At 44.6% G+C, this 8,338-nt stretch overlaps 1 protein-coding gene across 15 annotated transcripts in view; it reads left to right on the top strand.

Moving 5' to 3' along the window:
* The first annotated feature begins 4,048 nt into the window (after window positions 1–4,048).
* The window catches only part of MTMR3 (myotubularin related protein 3), a 132,883-nt gene continuing 128,593 nt past the window's right edge, over window positions 4,049–8,338 (top strand). For 7 of the 15 annotated variants that reach the window (XM_059894244.1, XM_059894238.1, XM_059894241.1 and 4 more), the window contains exon 1: window positions 4,050–4,290. The gene's annotated coding sequence lies outside the window, so the exon portion shown is untranslated. Of the gene's footprint in view, window positions 4,291–4,482; window positions 4,648–8,338 lie in introns of those variants that run through there. The other 8 variants (XM_059894246.1, XM_059894245.1, XM_059894239.1 and 5 more) reach the window with 4 other exon arrangements.

Raw genomic sequence — 8,338 nt, 5'->3', positions numbered from 1 at the left:
CCTGGTGGTCCAGTGGTTAAGACTCCGAGGTTCCACTGCAGGGGGTGTGGGTTCAATCCTTGGTCGGGGAACTAGGATCCCTGCAAGCCATGCTGCAAGCCCAATAAAATAAAATAAAATAAAATAAATAAAATTATTGAGGACCCTGAAGAGCTTTTGTTATGTAGGGTATGTCAATTGATATTTACCTTGTTAAGAATTAAAACTGACAAGATATTAAATTACTTATAATTTATTAAAAGATAACATGGTATAAAAATAATATTGTAAATCCATGACATGGTAATATAAATAACATATTTTTGTGAAAAACTACTCTATTTTCCAGAACAAAAAATTTAATGGGAAGAATGGCACTGGGGACTTCCCTGGTGGTGCAGTGGTTAAGAATCCGCCTGCCAGGACAGGAATAAAGACGCAGACATAGAGAATGGACTTGAGGACACGGGGAGGGGGAAGGGTAAGCTGAGACGAAGTGAGAGAGTGGCACTGACATATATACACTACCAAATGTAAAATAGATAGCTAGTGGGAAGCAGCCACATAGCACAGGGAGATCAGCTGGGTGCTTTGTGACCACCTAGAGGGGTGGGATAGGCAGGGTGGGAGGGAGACACAAGAGCGAGGGGATATGGGGATATATGTATACACAGAGCTGATTCACTTTGTTATACAGCAGCAACTAACACAACAATGTAAAGCAATTATACTCCAATAAAGATGTTAAAAAAAAAAAGAAGAATCCACCTGCCAATGCAGGAGACACGGGTTGGTTCAAGCCCCGGTCTGGGAAGATCCCACATGCCACGGAGCAACTAAGCCCATGCGCCACAACTACTGATGCCTGAGTGCCTAGAGCCTGTGCTCCACAACAAGAGATGCCACCACAATGAGAAGCCCATGCACTGCAACAGAGTAGACCCCACTCACGGCAACTAGAGAAAGCCCGCGCGCAGCAGCAAAGACCCAGCGCAGCCAAAAATAAATAAATAAATTTATAAAAAAAAGAAAGAAAAAACCAATGGCATTGTTTTACACATTTTCAGGTCTTATTAAAGTTTGACTTAATACAGGAATTCTGCATTCTCCTATCTGCTTCTGCATTCAATCTGTCAGTTTTTTTCGTTGAAATACATGAAGACAATCCAGCCTCATACAATTCAGATGGTTGTGGATATTCTTTTTTTGATACTACACTAAAACTTGAGAAGAGGTAGTTTCTTAAAGTTTAGTTGCATAAAATCATTTGAATGAATCTTTTGTACTCAGTTACACTAAACTCCATTGGTTTATCTTGCACTTTGAATAGATCTTTTATTCATGCATGATTTGGTAACATCATGAATTGGTCATTTAGAAAATATTGGTTCATTGGGTTATGCGGCTCTTCCAAAAGTAGCCATGGTTTATTATACAGTATCAATATTTCACTTTTGTTAACATTACTATCCATCTAAGCAAATGAGGACACGCAAATAGTGATCTTATGTGCACAGAGAAATTCCTCCTACGTCCTACATGCTAGTTGAGGATTCCTTAGCCCAAGTTAAAAGGCAAATACGGTGATACTCTGTCTAAAAAGAGGTCAAAGTGATATGCCAAAAGTCTGCCTTCTCCCGTCGGATTCCTGGGGAGTTGTGGGATTGGCTGAGTGGATGTTAACAGCATATTGGCTGAATATCTTCCTCGAGCCAACTCATTGGGAGCTAGCCAGCCAATGGCTGGGCTGTCCTGGACTCAGGTACTAGCTTCCATCCAATCAGAGACCACCAACTATGGAACCCTATCCTTCACCCATTGCCTGAGCAGAGGCCTAGGTAGCAAAACGTGTGCCCTGAGGGGACTGAACTTGATGGGAACCTTATTTTACTGGGCAATAGGAGAAACAGGTGGGAAAACCTGTTCATCTGTTCTTTTGTACTTACTATTTACTCTCTCAATACTTTAAAGGCTATAATCATATAAGAGTAAAAGGAAAGCTGGATAGCAAAATATAAATAAAGGTGCAGAGTTGAGGTGGGAGGGAAAGTCACCGTTAATATGTGGATTTGAAGGGCCAACAGCAGGCCACCACTGAGCTTCAGATTTAGCCCTGGGCTTTCTGGAAGCCAAGGTGAGAAGATACACAATCAGCTGCCTAACACTAATTGTCAGAAAGGAAGTGCACCTGTATCTGTGAGCAACGTAGGCAGAGAATATTGCCTGCTATATCAGTAAACAAAGGATGTTGCGGCCATCAAGCCATCAGCCACTGCAGTAGGCAGAGAATATTGCCTGCCATATCAGTAAACAATGGATGTTGCAGCCATCAAGCCATCAGCCACTGCAGTCACCTTCTTTACGGTGCTGCAGAGGATTCAGGGTGGAGAAAACAGGATACTGGCCCCAGGTCGTTAAGGTGCATATCAAAGGAATGATTTCAATGAGCCCAAACTCCTGCACCTTCCCATGCATAGTAAAGTGCTAAATTCATTAACTTGAGATGTCTGTTTTTTCTTTAATTAACGGTAATCTTTTGATGTTCTAACTACCTGGTTTTTGGTGCAAAAATTCCTATATATTCTGGCTCCTCCCTAACCTCTTTGGAACAGGCCCCAGAGGTATCAGAGAGGCTGAGAATAAAACATACTCTCAACTTTTAGGTTGTGCAATTTTTTTTCAGCTGACAGAGTAGAGCAAAGCCTTTCCTAACTTTGAACTCTAATGTAGTTTCTTACTTGGGATTTTATTTCAGGCAACGATCCCATAGAGTTGGCAGTACAGCCTGGTGGGTGAGAGCATAGCTTTTGTTGTCAGTTGGGTTTGGGTTTGACATATATATATATATTTTAATAAATTTATTTATTTTATTATTTTATATTTTGGATGCGTTGGGTCATTGTTGCTGCATGCGGGCTTTTCTCTGGTTGCAGCGAGCGGGGGGCTACTCTTCGTTGCAGTGCACGGGCTTCTCATTGCGGTGGCTTCTCTTGTTGCGGAGCACAGGCTCTAGGGCGTGGGCTTCAGTAGTTGTGGTGCACGGGCTTAGTTGCTCTGAGGCATGTGGGATCTTCCTGGACCAGGGATCCAACCCATGTCCCCTGCATTGGCAGGTGGATTCTTAACAACTGCGCCACCAGGGAAGCCCCTGGGTTTGATTTTTAAAAAACTTTTAGTGCAGCTTATCCTGGGCTGCAGTTTCTTCATCTGTAAAATGGTGATAATAACAGTATCTACTTATTCAAGCTGTGAAGATTCAATTAGATGAGTTGTATAAATATTAGCTATTAGTTAATCAAGAAATTTCCCACTGCTTGTCATGAGCAGTTCTAGGTGCTGGGGGTAAAGTGATGAACCAAACAAAGAAGATCTTTATCTTCAAGTAGCTTTTACTTCAGAATGGGATAAAAAGACAACAAACATGAAAAACAGGTAAATAATTGCACAGAGTGCTGTGGAAAAAACAATACAACAAATGCAAGGATAGATTTCATTTGACTGGTTCTCGCAGCCATTTTCCAGAAAAGTCAAAGGTATAACGTTAAAACGTAACTCTGAGGAGGTGAATCTGTTAGGGCCTGAGGTTAATTCAGTCCTGGTGTGTAGAATTCTTCTACAGGCTATTGTGTGTGGGTTACAAGTTTTTTTTTTTGCTTGTTTGAAAACTCACTCCTTCCAGCTGTGCTTTGGTGCAAGCAGTCTGAAATTGTATTGAGTAGAACCTTGAGCACACTATACTTACTTGCATTACATTAAATTAGTTTTATCCTCAGCACAATTACAGGTGAAAGATACAACTATTGTTCTAGCGTTGTCTTGCCCAGGGGGCTATAGAGCTAGGAAAAGATGCCTCCCAAAAGTCTGTGGGACCACCTTCGGTTTTCTTCTGCGCCCATTATCCACCCGTTTCTCTCTCCTTCTCCAGCTGCGCTTCCCAGCCAGCCCCTCGCTCGCCCCGGGCGCTCGGCTCATCAGCAACCCCGCTCACCCCGGGGGCGTGGTAATCGGCCCAGACCACGCCCCCTCCCCCGCGACGGCCCGCCCTCTTTTCCCCTGACCGCGGGCCGAGAGCCCGAGCGTGCGCGCGCCCCCACTCGCGGCCCGGCTGTGTCTCGGGAGCGTGCTCTGTGTGGCCGCCGCCGCCATGTTGTTGTGGTTGTGAGAAGGCGGCGGCAGCGGCGGTGGCGGAGGAGCAGCCGGTCGAGACGCTCCAGCGGCCCAGGCCCTGCCCCCCGCCGGCCCTGGCTGGGAGCCTTGTGGGGTGGCGGAGGAGGCCGTGCCGTGACGGGCCTCGCCATGTCCTGCCGCCCGGTAAGGAAGGCACCCCCCCGCCCCGTCTCCTCTGGGGGTGAGGAGGAGCTGGAGGAGGGGCGGGCCTCGGCCCGGGCGCGGCGGCTGTCACCCTCTGAGGAGGCGGCGGCGGCCCGCGGGGGGCTGGGGACGGCGTGCGTGGGCCGGGGAGGGTGACCCGGGCGGCGGCCGCGGCCGCCAGAGGGAGGCGCGGGGAGCGGGAGCTCAGCGGCCCGGCGCGGCCCGGACCCTCGGCGCGGAGGAGGCGGGGTCCATCCCGGGCGGCCTTCCCGAACTTGGTGGGGAAGGGCCCACGGGGCTAGGGATGTGAGGCGCTACCTCGCAGCGTCCGGGGAAATGTCCGCGGACCCCCGGGAGGTGAGTGTGCGCCCCTCGCTCCGACCGGGTCTGTGGGAGTCCTCCATGGCGAGAGGCCGGAGGTCGGGGGCCACGGCGCCCCCGGGGCGAGCGGAGCGGGCCCGGGACTTGTGGGAAGGAGGAGTGGCCGCCTTACTGTGCAGCAGGGCATCACCCTGACCTGGTAGTGCTTGGGTGGGAAGGATGGTTCGGAGGCGGTTGAGAGAGCTCAGCAACACTGGTCAAAGAGCTCCACGAAAGATTGCAGAGTAATTTCTCACATGAAAATCGTGCCACTAAATGTATTGAATCCTGCTGCTTAGGACCCCTAAGATAATATTGTTGGTTGTACTTTGGGCTGGAAAACTTCCTTCAAAATAGTGGGGTAACTTTTATGGCCGTTTTAATAAATTCCTCGGGGGTCTGATAGTCTCACCTGTGAGTTTTGCACATTAGCTACTGTTGGGTAATGATGGTCAGGTGTCGTCTCCAGACTGAGGCCTAAATTCTTAACCGTTTTAGTATCTTGACATACACTTTGTTATCTGACAGTATCTATTTTTTCACGATGAGGGAAAAAAAGTTGGCATGCTCTTCCAGTTGAGCTTCGCCTTCGTTTCTCATAATGTCGACAACAATGCCATCGAGGCCTGGGTTGAATTAGATGAGATGATTTTTTTTTTAATGTAAAGTAGTCGTGACTTGTACATGAAGAGGTGTTGGGGACCTTCCCCTTTCAGATCCAAGGCTGTTTCAGTAGGGCAAGAGACAAGACGCGTGTTGTTTTTTGCTCAGAGACCAACTAAGGTAAGGTGTGTTGGTGGCAAGCAGAAAGTCTTCTTTTCCAAGGCCTGTGACTTGGGTGGGTAGAAGAGCTTAGAGAATGACACTGTTTTGAGTAAACCCAGTACAGTATGTGACATTTAACTAAGTTTGGAGGGTTCTAGAATTTTAGATTGGCTCCCTATAAAGGCTTCTTTCAGCTGTAATTACTTTCCTCATTTTCAGGTGGCCCTGAGCTGTTCGAGTGACCAGCACACTGGTGCAGCCCCACTTGTAGTTAGTTAATGGCAAGCCATAGGAGAACCGAGGTTTTCCCAGCTTGTAGGCCAGGTTTTTTTAGTTCAGTCCTTACCTAATTAAATACCAGTTGTCGGAAATAATATGGACTGCCTGAAATGCTGATTCCTGGGCATCACGCGGGACCTGGTGAATTAAAATCTCTGAGGGTGGGGCCTAGGAATCCATCCTTACAAAACTCCCTGAATGATTCTGGTCAGCCAGGTTTGTGAACTTCTGCTTTAGATCACTTTTGGTATTCCAAAAGATTTCCACTAATTACGACTCCTGAGAGTGTTTTTAATTGTTTAGACAATTTCAGAGGTATGGAGGAGGGGGAAGCCTGAGAGACAAAACTGAAAATTGAGCATCTCTTAAAATATAATGGATTTATGTAGGGGAAACAGATTTGTTGCCAAAAATTATTTGTGCAGGTTCTGAGGAACACACTTGATAAAATTAGAGGCAGCTTGACTGGAGGTATATCCAGAGATACAATGAGGAATCCAGAGGAAAGAAGCAGAGAGGGGGAGGCAGTAAGTCTGCTTCTGGCCCACAAAGAGCTCCACTGAAGGTGCTTCCCAGCATCATGATTGCTCCTACACCATCTGATTCAGTTTCTAGTAACGTGTGGGTAGGGCAGGTGAATTAGCAGTCATTTGAGACAAGGGTTGTGAACCAGGAAGGTTTACTGTGGATTGTGAAAAGTTCTTGAAATATGCCTGAGGCCCTGAGGACTGGTAAAGTCAGTTTTAAAATCTGTTGCAGTTTTGGTTAACACCTTCTGTGGTAAAGTGGAGTGCTGAGTTACCAAAGGAAGTAGTCATATTGCAGAGGGGGTGTGGTGAGGTTTGTTATAAGTTTGGAAGAGTTGGAAGAAAATGTTACAGTTGTATAGAGCAGTGAAGGAGTTTGCTAAATATCCTGTTAAATCATAGTGTAGTATTGTTAGAGAAATACACCTAGTTGTCCACTACAAGAGCCAGAGGCCATGTTTGTTTTGTTCCTTGGTGTCTACAGTAGCTAGCATAGTTCCCAGCGTATGCTGTGCTCTCAGATATTTGTCGAGTAAATGAATAGTATTGAGATGGAAAAAAGAACAGTTTTGGTGGTTAATAACAACGTTTGTTATTAAAAGTTACTTGATCATTTGCATTGGATTAAAGAGTCAGTTTTTTAGTCCTTGTGGTTTGGAACTTTGAGATCCCATCAAGAGATTCTGTTTTCTGAAGACTGCCATTGCACACTATCCTGTCCTCTAGTTTTTGGGTCTTAATGTGCCTTAATTTTTGTGTGTGTGTGTATATGTGTTTCTTAATTTTTTTAGGTATTAGTGTTTTTTTTTTTTAAGCACATTTTGTTAGATGCAGAGATATTTAGAATAATGGGAAGCTGTAGACTGGCAGAGATTGTGTCATTAATTTGACTCTGTGACTGCTGTTAGGAATGTCACTTCTCTGGACCTCAGTTTTCTTATCAATCTACAATTAAAGGCCTGTACTTGTTGACCTCAAGTAGTTTCTCCAGCCTGAATTTGGAAATCTTTAATAATTTCTAATTGTTACTTTGTATTAATCTCATATAGGTAGATGAACCTTTTAATTAAAAAAAAAAAACAGCTGAAAAAAGAACATTCTGTTTTGAATTCTGCTTTTGACTTATGGATTTTAGACATCGTCCAAAAGTGCTCTGGAAATTGAGCGCATGTTGCAAGTATTATGCAGAAACAACATGCTTATGCTGTTGTAATTAACTTAGTGTTGAAATCAAAATGGATTTCACATAGGGAACTTCATAATTTAGTGTGAAGCCACAAGATTAAGAATGGTTCGGGGGAAGTTTGTGTAATTTATGTGGTCAGTTGTTTCTTACAGACCACCCAATTTTGTAATTTTCTGTGGTGAATTTATATGTAATTTTATAATCAGTGAAACTTAAGACAAAGCATGAGATTAAATACATATCCAGTTGAACTAGGATTCCCAGTAATTTTAGAGGCTACCAAAATTGTTAATATTCATTGTTATTTTTAATTTTAATTTTATGCTTTTATCTTCACTTTTGTGCCTAGAACCTTAACATATCTTTTAAATTCATATTTGTATCAGACGTTCAAAGTGAAAACTATTGTAACATGGCATTGGATGACCAGTAAGTCCTGGGTTCAAGCCTGGGTGTGCTTCTCATTAGCTGTATTGTTTCTGGCAAACCACATAACCCTTCTGAGCTTCAGTTCCCTCATTAGTAAAAGGAAGAAGAGCAACTTCTCTATTTATATCAGCCTGTCAGTGAGGATCAAATGGAGTGGTGTATATGAAAAGCAATCTAAAAATGTAAGGGGATGATAATGGAGTCCTGTTGTGTTAGAATCCTATTTTCCTGGAAGAGTTGGCTTGTGGAGCAGTGGTAAAATCTGGTATCTGCTGTCAAGTGCAGAATTTACTAATATCACTGGTAAAGCAACAACAAAATGTCTGTACTCTGCCTGGAGAAACCTTTTAGCAAGCACTTGTACCAGTCTGCCAATAGGAATGGTCACAGTGTTTCGAGAAACTTCAGAGGGATCTGGGGGTCTTACATTTGTGCCCAGGTTTGCACTTGGAGTAGACATTTTGTTATGTTAGAACGGTGGTGGAAAGTGGAAGGGTCAAGG

Source organism: Balaenoptera ricei, chromosome 14 (genome assembly GCF_028023285.1).
Source record: "Balaenoptera ricei isolate mBalRic1 chromosome 14, mBalRic1.hap2, whole genome shotgun sequence".
NCBI lineage: Eukaryota > Metazoa > Chordata > Mammalia > Artiodactyla > Balaenopteridae > Balaenoptera > Balaenoptera ricei.
This window is presented reverse-complemented; position numbering and strand designations above follow the sequence as displayed.